The 18,724-nt window shown below is 48.7% G+C and overlaps 1 protein-coding gene across 2 annotated transcripts in view; it reads right to left on the bottom strand.

The window, feature by feature from the left end:
- Positions 1 to 18,724, bottom strand: part of GALNT18 (polypeptide N-acetylgalactosaminyltransferase 18) — a 352,781-nt gene that overhangs the window by 188,566 nt on the left and 145,491 nt on the right. The gene's annotated exons all lie outside the window — the stretch shown is intronic.

Genomic DNA, 18,724 nt, shown 5'->3' with positions numbered 1-18,724 from the left:
TAACAGGATGAGAGGACCCAGAGCCCGCTGGTACCCTGGGGTGGGGTGCCTTGGGATGCCCGAGGAAGGTCGGCCTTGGCTTCCTGCTCCTCAACCCATTCCTGATAAGGTCAGGAGAGGAAGGGAAGTTGGGGAAGCCACACGGGAGTGGGGGAGACTAGTGCCACAGTGTGAGGGCCTCTGCATCAAGACGGATCTGCCTGGCTGGGGAGTTGGGTGGGAGGTGGCGACTTTTCCTTCTGGGTCAGTCTGTCACACTGTGCAGCCCTGGGCTAGGACACAGGGATTCCAACCCTATGGGGCTGTCACTCTGCAGGAAACCCCAAGGATTCCTCACAGCATGGGTGCTGATCTCTCCAGGTTGCCCTCTGCTCATGACCCAGTGGGATGGCACCTTAGCAGTAAGAACCAAGGCAGTCTGGAGGGTGAGGCTGAGAGGTAGAGCTTGGGCAGGGTCCTGAGGGTGGCCTCTATGAACCAGAGACACCTGGAGGTGACAAGCCCCTCCATTGTTGGGGATCATGAAGGCAAGGTCCCCAGACCCCTCACACACCCACACTACGCGCCTTTTACAAGACACACCACAGTTAGCATCCTAGACCATGGACGTGGGCAAGGTCAGCGCCATGTTAACCTCCTCTCCTCCTGCCAGGCCCCAGGAGGAGGAATGGAATTGATGGACAGTGTGTGGGCTCTCTTGTGGGGAGGGGCTCACCCTGCCCAGATGTCCTGCCTCCTGATCCCCTGTCTCCCTGCATTCCTCACCAGTACGCTGCTGAGCACGGCAGGTCACAAAGTTCCCAGATGCAGACATGAGGCAAAGTCAGAGTCCAAAGGACCCACAGGAACCATTCATCCAGACCAGTGCTCTTGGCCTTTTTTTGATTATAACCTACAGTAAGAACTACGTTTACGTCTAGTACACGCATGCAAACATACATAAGGGAAACCACAATTTACAAAACAGTCTTTAGCCTTACCATATGTGACTAACTCTGGTATATTCTATTTTATACCACAATATGTTGTTAAGAACGAATGCTGGTTGTGACCTAGGAAATTGATTCTATGACCTACTAATGGGTTGTGACCAGCATTTTGCAAAACAATGATCTAGATCAGTGGATTGCTACCTTTTATAAATCAATGCCTCCTTTTCATAAATGTTAAAAATCCCTACCCTCCTTTCATATTCTTTGAAATGTGAAAATAAATTAACTATCACAACTGAAAACAAATACAAATAATGGCCATTTTGGAATACGCTTCTTCAAAGTATGTGTGCCACCTAACCCTACTTTCCAAAGACTTTGATATGGACCACCCCATAGGAGAGAAGATGCCCCCCCCAGTTGAAAATAACCTAGTTAAGAGTAGTTTTCAAGAGCTTCTATGGAGCCCCCTTGGGGAAATGGACCCTGTGTTGGGGGAAGCGGAGGGCTGAGGTCCCTCTTTCCCCCTCTACCATAGCTGCTTTGATTGAGTCTGTTTATATGTTAGGGTTTTGTATAGGAAACCCTTTAAAGAAAGGGTCATTGGCTAAAGAAAATGGTTTGAACCCCAGAGGCTAGTGAGTTCATCTGTCTTATTTCCCTGGGGAGAGAAAGAGGCCGAGTCATTCATTCCATCAGAAGGATTCAGGGACTTGCTGAAGGTGACACAGAGAGGCAAGGTTAGGGCAGAAGTGAGAGGGAGACAGGCCACATCACCCTGAACGTGCCCCAGCTCATCTAATCTCGGCAGTGGGACCTGGGCAGGGTATTCTTAGGTCTTCAAACTGTTTCAAGAAGACCCAACGATAAGGACATGCACAACGAAGGGACCCAATTCCTTGGCTTTGAGTTCGATTTCTAGAAGACTCAGCATGGAAAAATACTAAGTCAGAAGCCCTGCTTAACAGCTACGTGTGGCTTTGATAAATAAAAGCGGGAAAATGAATCGATCCTCTCTGAATAGGGGCAGTGTGTCTGGAGGAGAGCATCTTCTTAACCTGGGGTCCAGGAGGAGGGAGGCTCTTGATGGAGAGAAGATAGAAGAGGGGGTGTGTGCATGTGCTCAGAGAGGGAGGACGGCGGGGGGAGGTGAAGAGGGCTCTGCTGGCTTTTCCACTAATACACAGAAGGCGACGCCAAGTGTCAAGCTCATGGCTCTGTGGCATCCACTACACCGGCTGCTGCTGCCCCAGGCTAAGTCATCCACCGTTTGATAATCAGAACGCCCCCAGGACTGGCTGGTTCCAGCTGCAGCTGTTACCCTCTGCTCCTTCAGAGGGGCTTTTCTTTTTTTTTTTTTTTTGTGGTATGCGGGCCTCTCACTGTTGTGGCCTCTCCCGTTGCGGAGCACAGGCTCCGGACGCGCAGGCTCAACAGCCATGGCTCACGGGCCCAGCCGCTCCGCGGCACGTGGGATCCTCCCAGACCGGGGCACGAACCCGTGTCCCCTGCATCGGCAGGCGGACTCTCAACCACTGCGCCACCAGGGAAGCCCCAGAGGGGCTTTTCTGACCCAGAGCCAGGAGAGGCAACGTGATAGAGGCTCTTCTCTGGACTCCAGCAAAATCCTCTGAACACAGCAGAGGCTGCCATGCCTATCTGATGGCCAGCCAGAGGCATCAAAGGGAACCACTCGGTGTTCTGGAGTGAGCCCAGGTCCAGGCCATATATGTCTCTGAGGGTTGGAATCAGCCCAGAAGACACACCCAAACACACTCATGCACCCACGGAGCACAGACAGGCACTGTCCCTGAGGCTGTGGCTTACCCGAGTTCCCAACCCTGACTGCACATCAGTGCTAACTGGGGAGCAAAACAACCACAAAAGTACAAATGCCCAGGCCTACACCAGACTGACCGATTCAAAATCTTGCAGGCAGGGTCCAGCCATCTTTTTTGTTTGTTTCTTTTTTTTTTTTTTTTTGCGGTACACAGGCCTCTCACTGCTGTGGCCTCTCCCCTTGCGGAGCACAGGCTCCGGACGCACAGGCTCAGCGGCCATGGCTCACGGGCCCAGCCGCTCTGCGGCATGTGGGATCCTCCCGGACCGGGGCACGAACCCATGTCCCCTGCATCGTCAGGCGGACTCTCAACCACTGCGCCACCAGGGAAGCCCTGTTTCATTTTTTAATCTCTCCAGGTGATTCCAATACACAGCCAAGATTTAGAACCACTGGGTTGGGGAATAGTTTCCAAACTGCAGTGTGTACATAGAAGTCCACTTGGAAAGTCTGGGGACAATACAGATTCACCCCAAGATGGGTCAGCCCCCAAGATTCTGGAGCAGAAGGTCTACAGGGTAATTATTAACAAGTCCTAAGAAATGAGTTCCTCCCTATCAACAGAACTTCATGTCAATTCAAACCGTCACACATCTCACATAACAAAGCAACCCTTAGTGTTTTATCCCCTGAACAAGTACTGTAATCCTTTTATATACCGTAAGTGTTTTATCGGACAAACACTATGCCTTCTCTCAGATGTAGCAATATGGTGTCGTTACCCTCTTTCAAACAGCCTTTTGGAAATTTAATAACTGATGATGCCAAGGTCTATTTTCCTCATCTGAGCATCATGATGTCTCATTTTCCCGACCTGAGCATCAAAAGATTCCCCCTCCCGAGGGCAAACTGTGGAAGGCACTTGGATATACTCAGGTATAGAAAAGAAAGCCACTCAAGGCCCGGAGCCGTGCTGGTCCCAGCCCCGCTGGTGAGCTCCATCTTCCCTCCTGCCATGAAGTTCTCATAAACGGCTGAGTCTTGTTATGAGATTCTGAGTCTTTTCTCTACGCCACAAACTGTATTTATGACGCAGTGTTCCCCAGCACGCACGTTGAGAAACAGAGCTGCTGAGCCTGGGCTGCAGGGAGGTTGCCAGAGAGTAAAAGAGACCAGGTTGGGGGTGGGAGGATCTCACAGGCTCTTCGTTGAACCCCCGCTTCCCTGTGTTTCCTGTTGGCGGGATTCTTGGAACTGGGGGCTTTTTCAAACAGCACCCCTAGAAATCAAAGAGCTCCCCTCCACTTCGAGAACACGGGCTTAGCCAGCAGTCACTGCAGAGGGGCTGCAGCAGATTCTGCAGGTGTTGGTGCTGGGAGAGGCTGGGAACCATGGTGGGAGGGATGCAAAGATGAGGCAGCCTCCCTGCCTCCAGTGACCTCACACGTAGGTATGAGATGGACAGGTAAACAGATGTACTGCCTGTTTACCGCCATTCCACAAGGGGCTGGAGGGCTGGCTGGCTGGACAGATGGACGGTCATACCGACAGAGGGTCATTCAGACCTACTGCTGCAGCCAGGGTTTGGTAGGGAGAGTATGTTGGGCACAAATGCTGCCTCTGGAGATGGGGCCGGCAGAACGCAGCACTCTACGTCACTGCCAGTAAGCCAGCTCTGAGGAGAATGGTTTTTGGATCCCGGGAGCCAGGAAAGGCAGTCTGAGTTGTATAAACACAAAGGAGCCAGTCTGTTTTCCTGTCTCTGTGACTGTCGCAGATGGAGCAGCACTAACGAAGGCCCCAAACCACAGGCCCAGACTGTTCCTGGGGACTTCAAAGAGGGAGTGGATGAAAGGCATCCAGGCAGCTCAACAAACCTGCCCCTCATTATAAGCGCTTCTGATACCTCATGGCACCACGTGGGCCTCACTGTTCCCATCCACAGCTTCCCCTTCACCGGCAGCCCAGGCTTTTCCTCAGGAGCCCAGAGAGGCCCTCGGAGGCTGGCAAGGCAGCAGGAACATCAGGGAACAGGCAGTCCTTCCCCGCCAGCATCCTCAGAGCCCTGACCCCACAGGCCACTCAGCCACCCTTAGCATTCACTTCGTGTGTGAGCACATCAAGCACCGAATCTAACAGACCAGGGTTTGACTTCCGGCTCTGCCACTCATACCCTCTGTGACCTCGAGCAAGTGCCTGAATCTCTCTCAGCCCCTCAGTTTACTCAGCTGTGGAAAAGGGATGAAAAGAAAACTGACCTCCTCAGAGTTGGGAAGGGTACCCGAAACATTTCACAGAAAGCATTTACCATGCCTGGGACCTGGTAAGCAACCAGTCAAGGTCAGCGAGCCGTAGTATTACCAAGGTCATTATTGCCACGTGGAGCGGTGGCAGTACAGGATACAGAAAAAAAACGAGGGCTGAGAAGCCAGATTCCCAAGCACAGGCCTCTGCCCTCTACCAGCCACACGAGACCTTGCACTCCAAACCTTTTAAACCTCAGCTTGGATCAGACGACAACTACCAGCCCGACAACCAGGAATACTGTCTTTCCAATCTGCTTCTGTCTCTCAGGTTACCTTGGCCAATTGACAGGGACACCTGGAAGGGGATAATTTTGAAGTTGTGCCCAAGACGTTTCCCTGCCTTGGGAGGGCTCAGAGCCAGCCCTTATTCCACACTTGGCCCCAGCTGTCACTCTTATTGTGTCCCTGAGGCTATAGACCCTGGACCTCCAGGCTCAGGACCAAGTCTTCAGCCCCTGGTCCCCAGAGTTGAGACCCTGGGCACTAAGGTACACCCATGGTCCACCTCTCTGTGCATGTTCCTATTGCTGGTGCAGAGGAAGTTATACTCTGTTGTACCCCACTTTTCTGGCCTGGCCCATAGATGGGAACTCTCATCTTCTCAGAAGATGGGAAGAAGCCTCTTACCCTTCTCCATGTATCTCACTTCCTCCTTAACATTAGGGTATGAGTTGGCTGGGTAAGTGACCACGCTGTAGACCCCGTTATTCCTTGGGTATAGCCTTGAGAACAGTGATGGGATGATTAGTCACTGGCAAAATTTTGACCTTTTGCTCTCTATATGACTCCTTTCTACTCCAGGGCTAGATGAGATATTGGCAGAGACAAGGCATTGACTGAAAGCTTGGTTAAGGCCGCACTAGCTGGGTCCCTTGGCAGATTCTCAGACCCCTTCCTTCTTCCAGAGAGTGTCTTCCTACCACTGTGAGCCCACTGGTTGGCCTGTAGCAGCATCTCCCCAAGGACTGTCCCCACACCCGAAGACCAGGAATGACTGCCAGGACCTGCGGCTGCCGTGGTGTGTCCATGGCACATCCTCAGTCCCCAACCACCTGTGGCTCCAGGACACATTCCCTGTGTCCCAAGGACCCTTTCCCCCTCCATATCCCCATCCTAAAAACCTTTGCCTGGGAATCAAATGTCCCTCCCAATAGCTTCTTTTTTTTTTTTGCAGTACGCAGGCCTCTCACTGTTGTGGCCTCTCCCGTTGCGGAGCACAGGCTCAGCGGCCATGGCTCACGGGCCCAGCTGCTCCGCGGCATGTGGGATCTTCCCGGACCGGGGCACGAACCCGCGTCCCCTGAATCGGCAGGCGGACTCTCAACCACTGCGCCACCAGGGAAGCCCCCAATAACTTCTTGATTCCTCCCCATCCACGCTCAGAAGCCCCTGCACATCAGTCATCACTCTCTCCTCTGTGTCTTCATCCCCTACCTTTCCTCTGGATCATTCTCCTGACATCATCCATGTGCCCCAGTACCCCTCATCTAATAAAACCCTTCCTGGATCCCCTCACCCTCCCCTGTCATTTCCCCCTTTTCTTCCATTTCAGTCTTCTTGTAAGAGGAGTCTACACAGACTGCCTCTTCCTCGTCCATCCCTAGACTTGGTTCTGGACTCCTCTCATGGTTGCAGGGGTTGCCCAAGTGCAGGGCTGTGTCCTCAAAACATGCCTTCATCCCCGGACACGGCACAGGGCTTAGCACATGACAGATGAACAACAGATGTTTGATGAATGAATGAATGAATGAACAAATGAACACCACTCGCATAAGCCATACCATCCTGTGGGCTTCATTTTCTCATCTGTAAAGCAGTGAGGCAGGTAGGACTGGTCCAGCTCTGACATGGCATTGCTCTGGGACTTCCCTGTCCATGCCATCAAAACACAGGTGGTGACTGGCTGCTTATGATGGTGCCAGTGTCTGGGGTAGCAACATTAATCTCAGGCAAGCTTTTTTTGCTCTGATTCCCTGGCTCTCTTTCAATACATCCCCTTTCCTTTCACTTTGTTGAGCATACCAGCCAGCTCTGCCACGAGATTTTGAGTTTACCTGAGATGATATTTATAACATCCACAGCATAGGACTTGGCACATGAAGGTAGAATCTTTGTGGAACCATACTAAGCAAGAAAACTGAGACTCAGAGAAGTTCAGTAACCTACTTGGGGATACCCAGCAAGAAAATGAGGTAGGCAGCTTCCAGTCATGGTGGTCTCATTTTAGTTCTTTGGACTCCCCCCCCCAAAACGAGATACTCTCAACCCACCTCTGAGACACAAAGGCCCAGGAAAATCCCTGGAACCATACAGGACATTATTGAATAAAATTAAATAGAACTCAATATTAAATAGAAATCAATACTGTCACTTATTTGACTATCTCAGAACAAAATATTCTGAGGCAAGAGCTTGCATGAGTGAAAATGTTATTTATTGAGCAATCAAACGAAAGTGCTCTGGGCCCAGAATATGCTCTCATATAGAACTTACTTTATAAATACAAACCCAGTCTTATTACAAAGTTTGAAATGAAAGATTTGCCTTTCAATGGAGAATCTGCATTTCAACATAAAGGTGTCTTAGTTATTCACCAGAGATTCAAGATCCGATTAATGCTGTGTATTCAGCATTTAGAAAGCCCAAGGGGTCCAGAAGGCTCATTTCAGGCCTAAAGGCGGCAGCATGCACCAAAGGTGCCTAGTGAAATATGTGTGTCACTTGCAGCATCTTGGGTACCAGCTCTAAAGGAAGGCTGCAGGGACAGCAGCATCAGGGTCATCCTTTTACAAAGCTGAAGTGTGCAAGAGTGTAGTGAGAGAGAGGGACAGGTTCACTCCCCGGCGCTTAACTTTGTTATGCTAATTGAACACCTATTACCTGTCAAGTGCCAGGTGCTCTGGCTACAACAGTGAACTTGTCAGGCAAGTCTGTCTCAAGGACCCTATTTTTTTTTTAACATCTTTATTGGAGTATAATTGCTTTACAATGGTGTGTTAGTTTCGGCTTTATAACAAAGTGAATCAGTTATACATATACATATATCCCCAAATCTCTTCCTTCTTGCATCTCCCTCCCTCCCACCCTCCCTATCTCACCCCTCTAGGTGGTCACAAAGCACCGAGCTGATCTCCCTGTGCTATGCGGCTGCTTCCCACTAGCTATCTATTTTACAATGGGTAGTGTATATATGTCCATGCCACTCTCACTTTGCCCCTGTTTACCCTTCCCCCTCCCCGTGTCCTCAAGTCCATTCTCTAGTAGGTCTGCGTCTTTATTCCCATCTTGCGCCTAGGTTCTTCATGACCTTTTTTTTTTTTTTTTTAGATTCCATATATATGTGTTAGCATACGGTATTTGTTTTTCTCTTTCTGACTTACTTCACTCTGTATGACGGACTCTAAGTCCATCCACCTCACTACAAATAACTCAATTTCGCTTCTTTTTGTGGCTGAGTAATATTCCATTGTATATATGTGCCACATCTTCTTTATCCATTCATCTGTCAATGGACACTTAGGTTGCTTCCATGTGCTGGCTATTGTAAATAGAGCTGCAATGAACATTGTGGTACATGACTCTTTTTGAATTGTCATTTTCTCAGGGTATATGCCCAGTAGTGGGATTGCTGGGTCGTATGGTAGTTCTATTTTTAGTGTTTTAAGGAACCTCCATACTGTTCTCCATAGTGGTTGGATCAACTTACATTCCCACCAACAGTGCAAGAGGGTTCCCTTTTCTCCACACCCTCTCCAGCATTTACTGTTTGTAGATTTTTCGATGATGGCCATTCTGACCGGTGTGAGATAATATCCTATATTCTATTGATGGAGGTACATTAAGTAAAATAAAAGCAGGTCATTGCAGACCATGACAGTTGTAATGAAGGAAATAGACCTAGTGGCATAATAAAGAGAAAGCTGGAGGGGAGGTGCTGCTTTAGATAGAGTAGTCAGCACAGGTCAAGCTGAAGATGCATTTGAGCAGGTATCTGAAGGATGAGAAAAATGAGCCACAGGGCAAAGGAGACAGCAAGCACGAGAGTCTTCTGGCTCAGGGGGTCCAAAGAACTAAAATGAGACCAGCGTGACTAGAAGCTGGAGAAAGAACCCACAGGACTCTGTAAGCTGTGGTAAGGAGTGTGGGCCTTGTTCTAACAACAAAGGAAAAATTCTGAGGGTTTAAGCAAAAGAGCAACATGAGCTGATGAACATATTAAAAAGTTCATTCGGGCAGAGAATGTGGGAGGAAGCCAGTTAGAAGTTATTGAGCAGTCCAGGCAAGAAGTGCCTTGGATGAGTCTAGTAGTTGGAGATGCAGATAGGTAACCAGATTTAAGTTACCTTTTGGAAGTAGAAACATCAGGCTTTAAAGTTAAGTAAAGGTGGATTCATTCATTCATTCATTCAGCAAACATTGAGGATCAAGAAATGGGAGGCTCCTGGGGCTTCCCTGGTGGCGCAGTGGTTGAGAGTCTGCCTGCCGATGCAGGGGACACGGGTTTGTGCCCCAGTCCGGGAAGATCCCACATGCCGCGGCGCGGCTGGGCCCATGAGCCATGGCTGCTGAGCCTGCTCGTCCGGAGCCTGTGCTCCGCAATGGGAGAGGCCACAACAGGGAGAGGCCCGCATACTGCAAAAAAAAAAAAAAAGAAAGAAAGAAATGGGAGGCTCCCAACCATGGAAGAGTTGCTGGAGCAGAGGCAAGGCTTTAGAGGCCCTAAATTCACCATAGATTTTATATCTATAAATATATATATATATATATATATATATATATGTAGTGATGCACCTTTCAGGGAAAGGTATTGCATTCATTCAACAAACAAATAGAGAAGGACTACTAAATACCATGAAAATTTCAACAAGTAGATTTCAACTTGCTCTCACTTAAATTTTATCACAACAAAGAGAATAACCAAAGATCTCCTTATTCTTTTTCTTATATTTCTACTTTACGTCATTTCTCTGGATGCTTTCTGCCTGCAAAATACATCTTGTTATCATATTACAGTCACTGCATCTCAAATAGCTGATAATTATCATATTTCTAGAGCCTGTTAACATTTACTTTCTACAGTGATATCCTTCTAAGTATCCATGTGAGTCATTTTTTTCATTTTTTTTCTAAAAATCACAGGTAGGTGCTCAGTGGAAAAACAACCATTAACCTCATTAAAGCAGCAGGGTGAAAAGCTGAGAGCATGGCTCCTGACATCCTAAGAGTTTAGAGCTGGAGCCCCTGAGACCCCAAGTTGAGTTTTGTTCCTTTTAGTGATAATGAATGTTAAAATCCAAAGCACACTTTAAAACAAAATCTTTGAAACTTGGCCAGAAGCTGCCGGCTCCTCTTGCTTATGCTCGACATGGGACTTAACAATACTGCTAGCCAGCCCTGAAAGGAGCCATGGGGACAGTGGTGGTACCTGCCCAACATTTACTTCTTGTATGTTCAGAAGATGCTCAGCTTCAGGCAGAGAGACATTAGAAAACTAGAAAAGAGCGAGTTTGAATCTCCCAGCCACAGCAGCCCTCCTACAGGGAGCCTCAAACGAAACAAGTTCCCTGTGGCCTCTGGATGGTCACTGTCATGGTCCACACTCATCTGCTACACACACATCTTGACTCCATAGAAATCCAAACCATGCAGACCCTGAATCCACTGTCTACACCAGAGGAAGCAACAGGTGCCAAATCTAGGAACAGAGTTGGGGAGCCATGGTCTTCATGGCCCATCTCCTTCTCTAAACTGAAGACTTCCTGTATGGGGACATGGCTCATGATGCTGGAAATACAGACATGGAGAAGCCAGAAGTGTCTTCTCTGTTCAGCCTCCCCTTCTTGTCCCCTGGAGGCTGTGATCTCTCAACATATTTGTTCAAGAATCATATTTCCCCTTCATATCTGCTATCCAGGTCCAAAGGAGAAATCAGAAATCAGTTTAGTTCAGGCCTCCCCCCAAACCAGCTGATAACTCTAGCTCAGTGTCAAGGTTCTCATGAATAGCAATGGAATTGGGGGTCATCTAGACACCAATGGCAGCGTAGAGACGGGACCCTTCAAAGTTGGGTGCCCCTGGAATCCCAGGCTCTTACCCTTGCAATAGTTGACTTATTGGGGCCTGGAACTCTTTTCACCAGGGATATATATTTCTGTTCTCCTTCTGTGTTTTCTCCTGTGGTTATTCAGGAATACTCACAGCCAGGGAACGTGATTCCTCTTGGGTGAATAATTGGACACATTCAGAAGGAAGAAATTTCTCCCAGAGCCTATAAAATTAACAGCAATAAATAAGCAAATAAAACGTGCTTCCTACCAGTCCGGAGGTGCTGTGGCATCCTCCTTCATTGGCTCATAAAGCATTGTCTGGCAATCTTGCTCCGCTATTGACAGCTCCAGTGACAAGGCTAAGCTATCAACTCACTAACTGGAATGTCCTTTTTTCAGGAAACTTTCTGGAGGAATCAAATTTCCAACCCTCAGTGTCTCTTTCAGAAGCCATTACTCATATGTGGTTAGATATTTGCAATGCTATTTCAGAGCAACTTTCAGATGGTATGACAAGTGTGCAAGGGGGAGGGAGATTCTTGAAGATGCCTGTCTAACAGTAAATGCTAAGCTGGGAATTTTCACTATGGCACCAAGATGCAAGGGATACCAGATGCCCAAGTTGAGCTCCTAGACAAACCAGCATGAAACTCAAAGGTGATTGGAAAGGACTGGGTTGTTAGAGATTAAAGAGAGGATCTGTGAAGAGCTTTTGTGAGTTGGGGGTCTCTGTCAAGTAGAAAGGCTGGATGACCTACCTCCATACCAAGTTTAATGTGAGAGCTTCAGTGGAACCATCTACAGAATTGATATGTGTTCTCCAAATTTGGGGGACACCGGAGTCTCGTAACTGATGCCTCATGCTTGAGAAAGCTAAGGCAACCACTAAACAGCCCCCACAAATGCTGGACAATGGTGCACAAACATGGAACCCAAGGTGGGAATGTCAGCCTGCTGTCATTTTAATAGGTCTGCTATCCAAGAAGGCAGCTTGCCAAAGTAAGGGATCTTTCAGTAAGCCACCGTGAGGATCAGAAACTATGGGGCGACTGGGAGTAGCCAGTTAAAGCTGAAGCATGGCCTCTGTCAAGGAAGTTGCAGTTACCTGGCCCTGCGGGGGAATCTCCAGAGAACTCATGAAAATTATAACAACAGAGTCATCCTCCATCTCTGCCAGGCGCAGAAGGCATAAAGCCATCTTCGGACAGTTATCAGCCGAGTAAGAGCAATCCTGCGCCTCCCACTCCTACGCCTTTCCTCCCTCCTCCTTTCTAGAATGGTGGGAGAGCACAGCTAGCAAATAAGGAAGGAGGCATGAAGAAAGAGAGAAGCAGGACCACACTGCTCCTTCTTGGATTGCAGAGCCTTTGGAGAAGAATCAGCATCAAACCAAGTTTGAAGTTTTGATGATTATATAGCACTGTACCCTCTTAAGGACGGAATTGAGATTGTGTTTTGGTTTAAATTAATCATATGACTTATTCTTGCCCATTAATTCAAAGAAAGTCCTGGTCCTGTCTGAATTTCTACCCCCTTGCGGTGGAAGACTTACTCCTTTTTTTTTTTTTTTTTTTTTTTTTCCGGTACGCGGACCTCTCACTGTTGTGGCCTCTCCCGTGAAGACTTACTCCTTTTGAGGATGTTTGCAAGGCAGTGGTATCAAAAATAAAGCTGCTTCTATAATTATACCTCAGGGGTCCTGTTCATTCAGAATACCAGTCCACCAAGTTAGAGCAGAAAGGGAAGGCTTCATTTCATCGTCCGTGGTTGATGGCTAATTCTCCCCGGAAGCCCTACAATTAGGAGCTGATCCCTTTGGGACATCATGCTCGATCTAAGATGAAAGCTTAAATCCCTTTGGGACTTGATATTTTCCTCACTGTGGAGGAAAGCCTCACTGAGGCTTTATGCTCTCAGCAAGACAAGTCTATACTTGGGGCTGTTTGTCTCGATTTGTCCCCAAAGATCATTTGGGGCTGTGTAGAAGACACTAAAACTTTCCAAAGAGGAAAAAAGAAAAAACAAAACAGGTCATATATAAAGGAGCAAAAAAATTGGATGGCACCAGATCTCCAAAGCAATACTGGCATTGAGAAGTCAGTGAATCAGCACCTTCAAAATTCCAATGAAAATTTTGTTTTCAACTTGGAGGTCTAAAGCCAGATAACCTGTCAATCAAATGTGAATGTAGACTAAAGATATTTTCAGACATGCAAGGGCAAAATATTTATTTCCCATGGCCTCTGTCTTGGGAAGCTGTTGGAAGACAAGCCTCTATAAAAAGGGAGTAAACCAAGAAAGAAGAAGCCATGGGATCAACCCAGGGGATTCAGCCCAGGAGCAAGGATGAGGGATCCCCCCCAAGATGAAGTTGCCCTGAAGCCTCACACAGCAGCACCGAGGCAGGCCTGGAGCAAACCACCCTGACTGGAACAGAAGGATCAAGCACTCCAGGAAACAAGACGAAACTGATGGATTATATGAGATATTCAAATATTTGGAAAGTAATGTCAAAGGTGTAAAACAGATACGATAGAGCACACAGGAAAAACAAATCAATGCTAAATACTAATGTAATTTTTTTTATAAAAAGGGCAAATATTAATATTAGTGTGTTTGGTATTTGCTTGTTTGCCCTCATATCCATTCCTGGCTCTTCTCTGACCTGTTCTGTACCATGGGAGTTAGAGAGGGGAGAAGAGGGGTTGGCTCTGGCCGGCTGTACTTCTCAATTGGCTTCTGTCTGCATTTGGCCAATGAGAGGCACTGAAGGGAGATGGAGGGCGGGAGGAAGGGAGAAGCCAGGGTATTTCTCCCCCTCATTCTCTGCTTCATGTGGTGTCTCCCACAGAGGTGGCACCTCCTCCATGTCTTTGACTCCTCTTGGACAAGTCCATTTTGGTTCCACCTTCTGCCAGGTAGCTGTGCATCCTGGGTTCTGGAAAGACTGCCCACACCCTTGGCTCTGCAGCCTTAGACATGGTAGCAGCTTCCCGCTATTGCTAATTTCTATTTGCCTCAACTTCTCCCGTTTGGCTTCCCAGCTCTTCCATTACCTGTACAACCACTTCCTTAAATCGTTCTCTTCCTGTTAAAATGCTTAGTGTTTTCTGTTTTCCTAGCTGGACATTGATTCAACCAGGAAGAACAAAAGTTTACATCATGGAAGCTGAACTTAATAGTGGGCAATACTTTCACAGTATGTAATGTAAACACTGCCTATTGTTTTTATACAAAATGTGAGGACTGGGGGAGAGGAGACATGGTTTTGAGGAGGTGGAAAGTAGAAAAAAAAAAAAAAAGCCTCATCTGCTATATCAGGAGATCAATGTATAATGCCTAATACTGCCGAGTCAGTGGTATAAACATATTATTTAGAAATGTGGTAAATATGAGAAGAAACAGCTAAAAGGGTTAAACAGAGCTCCTTTGAGGGTCAAGGCTGGGAAGATGACTCTGGTGAAGCAGAGAACTATCGTATTTTATTACAGGTACTATTTGAGGTTTTTAAGTGTGTAAAGAATTACTTTGATAAAATTCAAAAATAATTTTTTAAAAAATGATTCCTGGGCTTCCCTGGTGGCGCAGTGGTTGAGAGTCTGCCTGCTGATGCAGGGGACACGGGTTTGTGCCCCGGTCCGGGAAGATCCCACATGCCGCGGAGCAGCTGGGCCCCTGAGCCAGGGCCGCTGAGCCTGCGCGTCCGGAGCCTGTGCTCCGCAACGGGAGAGGCCACAACAGCGAGAGGCCCGCGTACCGCAAAAAAAAAAAAAAAAAAAGATTCCTTCTAGTGGTTTGCTAAGGGATGACATTAAACTCACTAACCCATAGTTTGCAAAGCTGACCTTTTGTCCCTTTTGTGACAAAGTCAGGACACTTACTTATTTTGATCTCTGGCCCCAGTCCCACTCCCCATGACACCATGAAGCCCCTGGCTGCTGGATCAATGTTTTCTTCTGTAAACTTACTCTCTGTGAAGCTTCATCTGGTGAAGCTCAGGTCAGAAAGGTGAACTCACTTAAAACAGCTGTGTTTCACATCACTGTTTCTAAACTCCAGCTGCACTGTGGATAGGTAAGTTGCCTGGATGCTCACCTCCCTGATCCAGGAGTGAGGGAGAGGAAGGGAGACGGTGAGGAGAGGGGAGCAAAGCTGCAATCCCACCCCATCCCCACCAGGAGACGAGAGATGGGAGATAGCAAAAGGGACCTCTCGAGTTTTCAGGTCCAGGTGGAGAAACACTGCTCTTTGTCACCTTCCCTACTTGGGCTGCAACTTCCTTTTATTCAGTGACCTCATCTGAAATGTAATCTCCTAGAACAAGTCAGGAATGGTGGCCACAAAATAAGTCAAGAACAGAGCTGTCTCTCTCAATCAAATGCCTCAGTCACTGTTACTTGTTCTCTTTGCTCATCTCCTTCCGGGTTTTAGTTTACCCCTCTGATAATGGCCTGGGATATTCTCTGTTCATTCTTAGGTGTGTGTCCAACTTTCACTGGCCTAATGGTATGAATTAGTTCCAGTTGGTGGCTTCTCCCATCTCTCAGGCTGTCTTCTGAGCTGCCCCTGTCTATGAAGCACATTATGAATTTGTTGGATGCTCTGCTTCTAGTCTCTAGCAGAAAGAGGCTCTGGGTGTCTCTGGCTACTACACGGTCCTAGGGCTGGTTCTGTGATCTGATTGTGGAATGCAGCAGTGCCATTTCTGCCAGGGCTCACTGACAGCAGAAGAGTGACAGTGGCAGGCTGGTTTCAGCCCTCCGGAGGCTTCCCTGACTCTCCGGATAAGTCCTCCCATCCCATATCAGCACTTCCCACAGCGAGCTCTGCAGAACCTTCCTTCTGTGCAGAGTTAGTACTGTTGTGAGACAGAAGGTTCCACGTCAACTGACTATGGAAAATGCTGGCTAATTCTGGTTAAGCGAAAAAGAATTGTGACTCAGGACTTCCCAGGCCTCTGATGTACACTGGGAACCTCTAAGAATGAAGTGTAATTGCAGCACTGGGCAAACTCGGTAACCAGGGAGCCCTCTTTTGAGAGGCACAACCCAGGACCAATGTTCCACGGAACCTGCTTTGGGAAATGCTTTCATCAATAATCTTCTCCAAGTTCCTTAGCACTGATCGTACAACGGGACCACAGCAGCAGGCTCTCCGTGGGTCTGGGCAGTTACACGTAGGAGCTGGGTAAGTGAGGTCAGGGCTGAGCAGGTGGTGGAGCCACCCAAAGCATCCCCCTTAGCCCTGCAAGGTGAGTCCTCCCCAAGTTCCCGTGAGAGAAGATGGCCTGTGCCACGGCTCACCTCAGCTACAGCATAGCACCCACAGTTCCCTGCGTACCCCATGTCTCCACACCTCTGTGCTTTCCCTCATGCTGTTGCCCCTTCCAAAACATGGATCCCTCCTTCTCTACTGTCTTAGCGTGGGTTCGCCCAAAAGCCAACTCTGGGACAAGCGTTTGATTTTGAGTAGGAGGTAAAGAAAATCCTGAAGTGAGAAAAGTGAGACAAAGAAGGGAAGGCAGCCAACAAAGGGTACTTTTTCCCACCAGCACTGTGGGTGTTTGGGGCAGCACCATGCTGGGGAAACTCAGTGCAGAACCCACACCTCAGAGTTGTCTTCCCCAGGGGCCAGGGACCTGGGGTATTTATACTCCATCTCCTGCCAGTCATTGGTTGATGGTTGTTAGGGGCAGCAGCATTAATTCCCCAGCACTCTGGTCCATGCCCTCCCCCGACCCCCCGCGAGCAGAGCGGATACTAGTGGGAAGACAAAATACCCAAACAAAGAAATTCAGGTGCTGGTGGTTAGAAGTTGGGCCCATGTGCCCTGAAGGAGCTGGGCGAGGGGATGTGGGCAAGGCCCGGACAGCACCTCCTGCACCTGCCCAGGACATGTTCACTGTCCCCACCCACACACTGGTAGGCCCTTCAAGGCATGGGCCTTGTTTGTCTTATCCCAGTGCCTAGCTCAATGTAAGGGTTTGTTGAATGAATATACTCCATTCTACAGAATCAATCACCCCCTAGCTAGGTCCCTAGAGTCCCCATGCTCCCCTCTAACCACACTGAATGATAACTGTCAATGTCCTCGTCTATTTTCCTACTGAACTGTGACATCTTGAGAAAAGGACCCTTGTTTCCCCAGAGCCCAGGCCCATGGTGGGTGCTTAACATGCAGTTTCTGAACTGGACTGAATGGAACCAACATTCCACTAGGGCCTTTCATATGGAGAACCCAGGGTGAGAAAGGACAGTGTGTCGTGGAGGCTGGGGGCACTTAGCACCAGCCTGGCTGCTGAGAAGCCCATGTGAGCCAGACTGTGCCTGAGGGCCAGACGGAGCCCTTGCCACCCTCCCCAGCTACGCTGGTACCCGTGTGATAAGCACACCTGGGCTGGACCCTCAGCCCCACCTTGGATCTGTGTCTCCACACGGTTCTCCATCACGGCCCACAGCCCCCCAGAGCCAGTGGGCAAGGGAACAAGAGGACTCTGGGTAGAAGGTCTGTCTTGGACTGCTCTGCAGTGCGGGGAAACGCACGGAGGCTGGGAGGAGAGAAGGTTCATCTGGAGTCACTGAGGAGGGGGCCATCCTCCCTCATGGGCAAGGCCCCTGCCCTTTATGCTCATACGGAAGCCATGGGGACCATCACACCAGCCTGGATTCCCACAGACAGGACAGTCTGTCTTCCTCTCAGAAGTCCTTGCCTCATCTGAGTGGGAATTCAGAAACAGGGTTACTGAGGCAAACATCATTAAGAAGAGAATAAAAGCAAACCAGCATCCCAGTCATACTAAGGCGATGGGCCTGTGTATTGGCCAAAACACCAGTCCCTCGGCTACTTCATGGAATTAGCTAAAGCCAAACTCCCATTCACCGTTCATGCACAGTCACAGGAAACGAGGAATAAGAGCCTGCAAGGTCAGACACGCAGGGCTTGTCCTATCTGCTGCAGGTCTCTCCATTGCTACTCAAAGTGTGGTCCGTGGACCAGCAGCATGAGCTTCACCTAGGAACTTGTTAGAAATGCAGACTCTTAGACCCCAACCCAGACCTACCTAAGCATAATCTGAATTTAACAAGCCCCCAGGTGACTCACATGTGCGTTAAAATCTGAGACACCTTTGCTCAGACTCACTCCATTGGCTCAATGTTTTCTTCTTTAAACCCTGAGAAGCTCACGGGTTTGCCCGTCCAAAATCTTGACTCCCTCCCCATCGGTCCAGTCTGCTGCTTGCCTGCCTTTGTGCTGAGAGAGAATCCCACGCCCCTTTGCCTCTGATCTCGCTACTCCCTCTGTCCAGAGTTCTCTCCTTCCCCCATCTCCCTTCTTAGGCTGGCTAAATTATTCTCCTAAATTCAGCTTCTGGGAAGCTGCTGCTGACTCTCCCGGCTGTGAGACGCCCTCCTCTGGTCTCCCATGGCACTCAGCCCTCAGTCCTGGCATACCCTTCAGCAGACAGGACAGCTCTGCAAACTTTTCTGTCCCCCCCCATCACTGGGAGCCGTGTGGTCACCTTTATATAACCAACTGCTAGCAAAGACACTTAAAACATCTTGGTTGAGGGACTTCCCTGGTGGTGAAGTGGTTAAGAATCCGCCTGCCAGTGCAGGGGACATGGGTTTGAGCCCTGCTCCGGGAAGATCCCACATGCCG

Source organism: Mesoplodon bidens (assembly GCF_964165515.1).
Source record: "Mesoplodon bidens genome assembly, chromosome: 7".
Classification (NCBI taxonomy): Eukaryota; Metazoa; Chordata; class Mammalia; order Artiodactyla; family Ziphiidae; genus Mesoplodon; species Mesoplodon bidens.
This window is presented reverse-complemented; position numbering and strand designations above follow the sequence as displayed.